The sequence below is a fragment of the Polypterus senegalus genome, chromosome 17 (genome assembly GCF_016835505.1).
Source record: "Polypterus senegalus isolate Bchr_013 chromosome 17, ASM1683550v1, whole genome shotgun sequence".
Classification (NCBI taxonomy): domain Eukaryota; kingdom Metazoa; phylum Chordata; class Cladistia; order Polypteriformes; family Polypteridae; genus Polypterus; species Polypterus senegalus.
The window spans coordinates 36050471-36061361 of NC_053170.1; positions in this window are offsets into that span (position 1 = coordinate 36050471).

Sequence of the window (10891 nt, forward strand, 5' to 3'; positions counted from 1 at the left end):
TCGTTAACCTACTTTTGGCTGCACCTCCGGGTGTGGCTGCACTCCCACCCAGACGGGCTCGTTAAGCCGTGCAGCTCTACGCAGATCCCCTAGCGGAGGCCACGGAGCCCAACAAAGATGAGCTCTGCTGTTCCATGAAAGTGGACCCGACGCAACCCAGAGGGGCTGCCATCAAGTGTTCCAGGGGACGTAGCGTGCATCCCATGGCTACTCCCCCGGATCCAGTGTTGAAGGGGCGTCCCGGCTGGGCATGGGCCCTGGCTGTCAGCCACAATATATATATATTTTGACCAGTTGGTCAATGCCGTAATCCCCAGGCCCAGCTGTAGCAACACAGATCAAGGGTTCAAATAAATATGTGCTTATTTAGCAAAGGACTCTTTTCAGCTGTACATCTTTCTCCAGTATATTCCAACCTACAATTCTCTGTTTCTCTTACTCCTGCACTCGTTTCCAGGCAAGTTTTATTATTCCCCACTCCCGACACTGAATTGCTTGGGTGAGGCAGAGCATCTTCCTTTACTATTGGATCCATGAGCACTTCCAGTGCCACCATATTGCAGCTAGGAAGCACTTCTGAGTCAGGCGAAACTTCCACCTGATAGAGTGGTCTCCTCTAGCAGCCCCCAAGGATCCCACTAGGACCACTCTCCAGACCTACAACTCTCAAGTGGGAGCCACACTAGACTGATACTGCCATCCAATGGACTGGGGGAATATATGGCCTTGGGAAGCAGACATCTGTCTATCCATTATGCCAACCTCCTGACCAGGAAAGGGAATGCAAACCATCTGGGTAAGGGTGAAGTGCCTCCCAGCTGGGTAAGAGGACACCATCCATCCTGATCAAGATGCCAGTCTATATATATACACTCACCTAAAGGATTATTAGGAACACCTGTTCAATTTCTCATTAATGCAATTATCTAATCAACCAATCACATGGCAGTTGCTTCAATGCATTTAGGGGTGTGGTCCTGGTCAAGACAATCTCCTGAACTCCAAACTGAATGTCAGAATGGGAAAGAAAGGTGATTTAAGCAATTTTGAGCGTGGCATGGTTGTTGGTGCCAGACGGGCCGGTCTGAGTATTTCACAATCTGCTCAGTTACTGGGATTTTCACGCACAACCATTTCTAGGGTTTACAAAGAATGGTGTGAAAAGGGAAAAACATCCAGTATGCGGCAGTCCTGTGGGCAAAAATGCCTTGTTGATGCTAGAGGTCAGAGGAGAATGGGCCAACTGATTCAAGCTGATAGAAGAGCAACTTTGACTGAAATAACCACTCATTACAACCGAGGTATGCAGCAAAGCATTTGTGAAGCCACAACACGCACAACCTTGAGGCGGATGGGCTACAACAGCAGAAGACCCCACGGGTACCACTCATCTCCACTACAAATAGGAAAAAGAGGCTACAATTTGCGCGAGCTCACCAAAATTGGACAGTTGAAGACTGGAAAAATGTTGCCTGGTCTGATGAGTCTCGATTTCTGTTGAGACATTCAAATGGTAGAGTCAGAATTTGGCGTAAACAGAATGAGAACATGGATCCATCATGCCTTGTTACCACTGTGCAGGCTGGTGGTGGTGGTGGTGTAATGGTGTGGGGGATGTTTTCTTGGCACACTTTAGGCCTCTTAGTGCCAATTGGGCATCGTTTAAATGCCACGTGCTACCTGAGCATTGTTTCTGACCATGTCCATCCCTTCATGACCACCATGTACCCATCGTCTGATGGCTACTTCCAGCAGGATAATGCACCATGTCACAAAGCTCGAATCATTTCAAATTGGTTTCTTGAACATGACAATGAGTTCACTGTACTAAAATGGCCCCCACAGTCACCAGATCTCAACCCAATAGAATATCTTTGGGATGTGGTGGAACGGGAGCTTCGTGCCCTGGATGTGCATCCCACAAATCTCCATCAACTGCAAGATGCTATCCTATCAATATGGGCCAACATTTCTAAAGAATGCTTTCAGCACCTTGTTGAATCAATGGCACGTAGAATTAAGGCAGTTCTGAAGGTGAAAGGGGGTCAAACACCGTATTAGTATGGTGTTCCTAATAATCCTTTAGGTGAGTGTATATATATATATATATATATACGATATACTTTGTATATGGATAGTATTTTAAGTATGTTTTCTTAGAAAATAAACCCAATAAGCAAAATATGTGTTGAATTGTAATGGTGATTATTCATTTTAACAAATGTTTTCTATTAATTCATTTACCATTCATGAATACTTGTCACTGAAATGGCATCAAAAGGAATCATGAAACAGAAGTCAGAGCCTTGTACAAAACGAGCAAACTACTCCTTTGAAGACACGCATTAGCATCTTGACCTCAGGAGTGGGAAGCAGCTTCTGAAGATCAGGGAAGAACTTAATACCCAATGTTGTTTCTAAACTGGGGAGGCTGCACCCACACCAGACCACTTTGGATATCGATACCCTGATTTTCAACTTTCGTTGCACTCCAGAGCCTGAATGTTCTCCGGGGGCTATTCTGCTGTGATTACCCATAAAGACTCCCTCCTGTGCCGCTGCATCCATTTAGTTCAGACCCAGAGTGGAAAATCAAAACAACCCAATTAAAACAAACCACAGATCTTTCAACAAAGTACTTCGCTGAGGTATTGAAAAAGAAAAAAGAGAAAAGAAAGAAAACAGCCACTGTCTGCAAAACTTTCACCATGCTTTTAGTCTGTGAGTCAAGACAGCTAGTGGTGCACCATCTGAGCACCACATGTGTGGCCGCATTCATAATCTGCTTGGAGCACTTAATCAAAACACGAAGTCTCCCTCAGAGAGTAATGCTCATAATGGTCTTGTTTAATTTTTGGGGTCCTTTTCTTTAGTTACTTTTTCATTTTAACATGTTAGCATTAAAAAAATATCATATCATCTGTTGATTGACTTAATAGAATATCCTAAAGAGCTGCTCAAAAATGACAATGACACCACCAGTACCCTGTCCACTGTTTGAGGAAGAAAACACACTTCAAGCATCATAAAGCTAAGCTCTTTATAATAATAAGTCATCCATGTATCTGTTTTCCAAAAGTGCTTATCTGTTACAGGGCCGGTCCCAGCAGCGCTGGACATAAGGCAGAAACCACAAGAGACGAGTCTATCAAAAGGCAGACCACACCTGGAACAATTTAGCAACATGAGACGAGAAATCCCATTCAAACGTGTGAAGAACGTGAAAACTCCACACAGAAGGCACCTCAGCAACGATTCACACTGGCGACCACTTGTGATAAACCTGACAGAAGTGCAAAAAAGGTACATGCTTGCATTCTTGTTAGAAAAGAGCCCTACAATACCTTTAACTAGTGATGATGAAACAGTTTTGAATACAACTCACAAAACTAACACTAGAATGCATTTCACAAGCAATTCAGAAACTCAGTTTGAAGTTGGGAAAGAAGGAGTATTGCTTCTTACATCCTCAGGTTTACCTGTGTTCTTTTCTGCTGCCATGTCACACCAAGTAAAATCACTTTTGTTTGCATTCCCATCACTGCAGTACTCTTTGTTTTTTTTAAAAGTGACATATTATGTATTTTCCACATTAAAACACACAGAAAGTCGTTGCTACTGCCAAGCCCTCACCATTACCTAGCAGCTGCCGTGTCCTGGTTGAGGATACGCACACTTCATGCACACTTGGAGCTCTGAGTTTCTTTTCTGTTTCCTTTGCATCTTTAGGATTGTGGTCACCAAACTTGTCATCATAATTGGCAAAGTGGGAATTGTACTACCAGAGCAAACACAACACACAGCTGACGGCTCAACAAAATGTCTACATATGTTATGTCTCAACTCATGTGTTAGGTCTGCTTTTGATTCTTTTATTTATGCTAGTGTTACTTTTGCTGATTATGTGCATTATTCTTTGTTTTTAATGTGGCTTATGTGTGTAAGCTGCCCCTATTATGTTCCATATGTTTTGTGTGTGGTCCGCCAAGAGGAAGAGCCACATGCCAATAACTGCCCTCCGTCCTATAAATCCAGAGGGTCTCCCAACGTTCCAGGTGGTTCATTTTGAATGTTTCTGGGAATGGTAAGCTTACTTGTGTTTTGCTGTGCTTATTGTGATTACAGATTTTTTGAGTTTATGCTCGGTTTTTTACTTTGCCTTTAGATTGTGTTTTTGGGACATGGTTCACCTGGGATTGCCTTGCTGGCAACTCATTTATGCCTTATGTGCTCTTTGGAGCTTCTTAGTGAGAATGAGCATTTTTATGATAGTAAATATTTTTATTTATGAAGGCTTTGTGTTTGCCCTTATCACTAGCCTGGGTTTAACAGTGATATCCTCCTATAGTTGGGTTTTTCTAGAAGTGCTTTTGGAACTTATTGTACTTTGGGATTCTTTAATTGAATTCTAAATGACAATCAGATATGTGCAAAATTAATACATGACGATCCTTCCAGACAGATGCTTCACTACAAACGAAACGCAATTCACATTGTTTTTTTTGCCAAGAAAAATGCTGCAAATTCAGTTTTGTGCAAATTATTTTGCTCATCACTACTTTCTATCCTATTTATCCTATTTAATATTTTTAAAACATTAACCATAAGTGACCTATCACAAATTTCTTTGCTCTACACAACAGGCAAAGGACAGGCTGGAACGCTTTAAGTCACTGAAGTAGAAGGCCATTGGTCATTCATCATCCCCATGCACATGGTCAAGTAGTGGATACATGCAGTATTAGGATGGCAGTCTGCTTAGGTTCTCTTTCTCCTTTGCCTGGCAGGTAGAGAGCTGACAAGCAAAAGCTATGTTGGGAATGAATGATGAGATGTGTGGATTCAGATGTGAATCCACAAGTGACTGACAGGAGAACAGGGTTGCTGCACCTGCTTCAAAGATCAAGGGGTCCGAGTTGAGTTCCCAGCCCAGTCACTACCTGTGAAGGTTCTACACATTCTCTCCGTATCTGTCTGAATTTTCATTGGGTCCTTCAGCTTTGCTGATTCTAAATTGATGTGCTTGACAGATAACTGGCATCCCGACAGGATTTAGTCGCTCAGTTGTGCTCAGTACTGCCAAGATTGCCTCAGGGTCTTAATGACCCCACAACGGAAAACGTGGTCAAAGAGAGAAGGGCGAAATTTAAGAGATCTTCAAGACCAGAGGAAATGCCAAAGTAGTTTTTAAGAATCTTTGCTGTGTAAATTAATTGCCATCATTTTTGGATTTATCTGGCTACACCTGATTATTTAGGAACAAGCTTTGCTAACAGCCTGTAAGTAAATGTCACATAGAAGTGCACATAAATATCAATCTATGTCTGTCCATTTACTGAACGCTTTCTGTTATACAGAGTCAGACAGCTGGAGCTTATCCTGGATGCACAGTGTTATGGAATACATTTATGAGCAAGGAATGGCTGACATACTATAAAGCGTTTTTGTTTTGTTCTGCTTAGTTGCATGTTGTTTTGTGTTATATATTTTATCTATTCTATAGTATATTTATAAATCTCCAAACAGGCTTGTAAATGGCAGAGAGTTAAACTGAAACCAGAGCACTCTGAGAGAATTGACACATATAGGTAGGGAACATGCAAGCTTGACACAAACAGTGACAGGTCAAGAACACAAAGCCACAGTCCCCGGAGCTGTGAAACAGTTAACTCGACAAAAACAGCGTTAGATATATAGGCTGCGCACAAAGCTAACCATTCAGATGCCTCCCAAAGGCCTTCTTGTTCACCAAAATGCAGCAGAATGTTTAACTAATGCAGAAGTATATCAATCAGCAGGAGGCTCGTGTTAAACCTCAATCTAAATAGATGTCTGAGTGCAATGGGGTCCCAAATTCTGCAAAAAAAGGGGTGCTCTATCTATTTGTGTATCTATCTGATTTATATAGTGCCTTTAATATCTATCTATCTATCTCTCTCTCTTTGATGTTTATACTCTAGTGCCTATCTATTAGATAGTGCATTCCATTGTAAATATGTATGTTATATAATGTCTTTCACATCTAGCTGTCCATCTACTATTAGCTAGAATATACTTGAGACTCAGACCCTAAAATAATAAAAAAGATGGAGGTGACTGCCAGCCTGCTCACTTCAGTAGTAAGAAGCCGAGGTTGTGCTTCACTGGTCTCGTCCCACACATGAATGGAGCTCCTTTTAGCACAGTGGACAGGGCTGCCCAGATCTCACTGCAGTATTTATTTATAAGAGAAGTGATCTGAAAGCTCGCTCTGTTTCACTACTCCATGCTGCCATCACTTCATGAATATTAATCGCCTCTCGTTTTCCAGCAGATGCATCTGAATAGATTTGTTAACAAGAGTGTGTTTTTTCTTTTGCTTCAGAGGGATTTCTGTGCCACCCGAGGTCCAGTCCAGTGGGTGCAGCTGAAACACCATGTTCCCGTCACTAAACATAAACTGGCAAAACAAAAAGGCAGTGAGGAAATGTAAAAGGAGCAACATTTTTGAAGTTTCTGACTCTATTTCCTGTGTTAGGTGATGATTATTTTTTTTTTAATTGGGAAATGGTCGCCAGGCATCTGCCCTTGAGTTGCTCCCCACTGAAATGGCTAAAAGCTTTAAGTTTCCTCTCCATTTGTTGCCAGTATTTAGTAGCCATGCCAGCCTGGAGTGTGTGTACACAGGTTTCTTTCTATCAGCTTTGCATATCTGCCCAGCACCATTTTCCTTCTTCCTTACAAAGCTGTTCAAGCTCAGTCTGGTGGCATGGGGATCGTGAGTGAACATCATTTTTCTAGTTCAGCCACAAGCTTTTAATTGGACTGAAATGGGGGCTCTGACTCAGCCCCTCCAACAACATTAACATTGTTGTTTTAAAGCCAATCCTGTAAAAAAAAATCATCTCCTGAAGTGCAGTTTTCCTGCAGACTGCATCAAGTTTTTCTTCATGATTTCCCTCGATTTTGTTGCATTCCTCAGAAGCCTTCCAGGGCCTGCTGCAGAGAAGCATCCCCACAGCCCGATGCTCACACCACCATATTTCATGGGGAGGATGGCATCTATACTAATAAAAGGCAAAGCCCTCACTGACTGACTGACTCACTCACTGACTGACTCACTCATCACTAATTCTCCAACTTCCTGTGTAGGTAGAAGGCTGAAATTTGGCAGGCTTATTCCTTACAGCTCACTTACAAAAGTTAAGCAGGTTTTATTTCGAAATTCTACACGTAACAGTCATAACGGTCGATAACAGTCGACAACGTCCGCCATGTTGAACTTTCTTATTTATGGCCCCATCTTCACGAAGTTTGGTAGGCGGCTTCCCTGCGCTAACCGAAACCGATGTATGTACTTATTTCAATGGTATGACGCCACTGTCGGCTGCCATATTGATCTTTCCAACGTCACTAATTTTCCAACTTCCCGTGTAGGTAGAAGGCTGACCCCATCTTCACAAAATTTGGTAGGTGGCTTCCCTGCGCTAACCAAAACCAATGTACGTACTTATTTCGGTGGTATGATGCCACTGTCGGCCGCCATTATTGAATTTTCCAAATTTCACTAATTCTCCAACTTCCTGTGTAGGTAGAAGGCTGAAATTTGGCAGGCTCATTTCTTACAGCTTACTTACAAAAGTTAAGCAGGTTTCATTTCGAAATTCTACCCGTAACGGTCATAACGGTCAACAACTTCTGCCATGTTGAACTTTCTTATTCATGGCCCCATCTTCACGAAATTTGGTAGGCTGCTTCCCTGCGCTAACCGAAACCAATGTACGCACTTATTTCGGTGGTATGACGCCACTGTCAGCCGCCATATTGAACTTTCCAACGTCACTAATTCTCCAACTTCCCGTGTAGGTAGAAGGCTGAAATTTGGCAGGCTCATTCCTTACAGCTTGCTTAGAAAAGTTAAGCAGGTTTCATTTCAAAATTCTACGCGTAATGGTCATAACGGTTGACAAAATTCGGCATGTTGAACTTTCTTATTTATGGCCCCATCTTCACGAAATTTGGTAGGCAGCTTCCCTGAGCTAACCAAAACCGATGTACGTACTTATTTCGGTGGTATGATGCCACTGTCGGCCACCATATTGAACTTTTCAATGGTCTTTGTTACTTATGGGCCCATCTTCAAGAAATTTGGTACGCGGGTTCCCAACGCTAACTGAATCCTACTTACGTACATATATACGTCCATAGCCTGCAGCTCGGTCACCGTGTGAGGCGGCGTTGGGTCCCCCATTCCAACGCCTCCCACATTGTTGGCTGCCTGCCTATATAAGACCGTCCGTCGCTCCAGTCTCTACATTCCCTTCCTTGCTTTGCCACGGGATTCACGTCTCCCTGCTGATAACTATAGCCTTTTTATTTAATCCACGGCTTCTCCACTGTTTTATTGTTCATTTATTACGATTATAGTTATTGTGTAGGTATTTTAGACTTAGACTTACTTTACATTGTTCAGGTACCCATTTCCTTTATCATTCCAACCGTACCCCCATTAACATGTCTATCGACGTGATCACCATCGATCAAAGAACTGTCATTTACCAAGTGGTTTCCATGCCCGGAGATGGCACCTACCTTTCCATTCTCTTTGTTACATATTGCACGGCCATATCAGGCTCACTCTTGATATCCGGAGGAATATTGTGTCTTATGTATTGAATAACTGGGACAGGTTCAAGGTGTGGACTAATGATGGTACAGGAGATAATTAGACTACACAGGAGCACTAGAAGAGTGAAATGCTTAAGCCCTTCACCTATGCATCTGCATGTGAGTTGATGGCTGCCGGTGAATTGTTCAGTTGTCGCTTTCAAGTGTACTGAAATGGCCAAATATTTTACACCTTTTGACAACCGCCAATGCCTCTTAAACATCTTAGATTGACAGGTGACGATTTCAGTAGTGGACACTTTGATGATTATGAATGTTTAAACTCTCAAAAGCTGGATGTGAAGTTATCGATGAAACTGGTTGTATACTTACAACGCTTGACAGATGCCAAATGTCACTTCAACACAAGTCCTACAAATACTGTCGTAATTGAAACAAACCATGAAACTCAAACCGATTTTGACAGCAGCAATCCAAGCTGTGGGATTTGAAACAAGATTACTGTTCACATGGCCAACTGTACGTTGCATGCTCAAGAGTAAGCTCAGCGCACAGCTTGGTCATATTACAACCGGAGGGCTGAACTCACAATGTGGTATACAAAGAGATCCTTAACAAATAATTATTGGTATATTTTCCCTCAGTTTAAAAAGGTTTAATTTTCTTCTTAATAAAAATTTTAAGGCAGTACTTCGCCGCTGCAAAGCGCGGGTATTTTGCTAGTGTTTTAGGTAATGTGCAACATACCGTGGTATTTAGTCTAATGGCCAAAATTCTCCGGTCTCACCAGATCATAGAACCTTGTTTCCATCTGACTTTAGAGTCTCCCCCTTGCCTTCTTACAGACTCTAGGTGAGATATCATGTACGTTTATTCTGTTTTCTGTGAGTAGTAAAAAACACGTCCAATAATTGTTGTCTGCACATTCTCTCCAATCTTAGTCATTGTAGCCTGTAACTCATTTAGAGTTGTCTGAGATTTGCTGGTGGTCTCCCTCACTAGTCTTCTTCTTGCACAATCGCTGAGCTTTCGTGCATGACCTGCTTTAGGCAGATTTACAACCTTGCAATACTCTTTCCATGTTGTAATGACTGATTCAACTGGGATACTCAGAGACTTGGATATTCTCTTGACTCCATCCTCTCACTTGTGCTTTTCAATCCTGTTTTCATTGAGTTCCTTGCAGTGTGCTTTTGTCTTCATTGTGTAGGTTTGGTCACCATACTGACTCACCACAAGTTGGACCTTCCTGATGAGGGACATTAAGACTCCAATCAGTTGAAACTCCAGACAGCTGATTTCCATTATACGAGTGACTTCTAAAACCAAATGGCTGCACATGTGATGATTTAGGTGGGTCACATTAAAGGGAGTACATACTTAAGTAATGATTTTGAGTTTTATATTTTTAATTAAATTAGACCGCTTTGCAGAGATCTATTTTCACTTTGATATTAAAGTCAGTGTCAAAAAAGCCAAATTAAATGCCCTGATTCAATGTTGTTTAACCAGAAAATGTGAAAAATTCCAATGAGCTGAAATTTTTTAATCGGCACTGTATCTTAGAGTGCACACAAAGTTTAAATATTGCCTCAAAGGCGAGAACAATTATTATATTCAGCACTTTATAATGAATGAACATTAGCAACAGGTTCTCCTAGTACCACATAACAATAGAAAAATTATTAGCTGATAATTAAACTTCAATTTAGTTTCCCTTGAGAACTTCTTCTATTGTTTAGGTGGTGATCAGTAATTATTCAATTGATGGGGTATGATGGTATAATTAGATTATATTAAGTTTTGCAGTAAGTAACACAGTACTAGCCTTGTTGACTCACTCTGCGAACCATAATTTCATTAGCCTTCTGTGTGGATTGTGTAGATTTACCCCCTAAACATACAAGGGCATTTGGGAAGTTGAATGGAATCACTGAATTGTCATTACTTGTGCTGATATGCCATCTAGATGGGTTATAACATTATGGCACAATTTACTTAGATTTTCAAAAAGCTATTGATACAATCCCACATGAAGATTAATTCTGAAACTAGAAGCTATAGGTGTATGCAGTAACCTACAAAACTGGACCTCAAGTTTGTTAACTGACTGGAGACAAAGAGTACAGGCAAGAGTAGAATGTTCTACATGGAGAGAGGTCATCAGTGGAGTCTCTCAGAGGGGTCTGCCCTTGGACCATTGCTTTTTCTGAATTATATTGATGACGTAGATTTTAGTAGTTTGTAAACTTGCCGAGGAGGGGCAGCAAGAGCGGGCATCGGG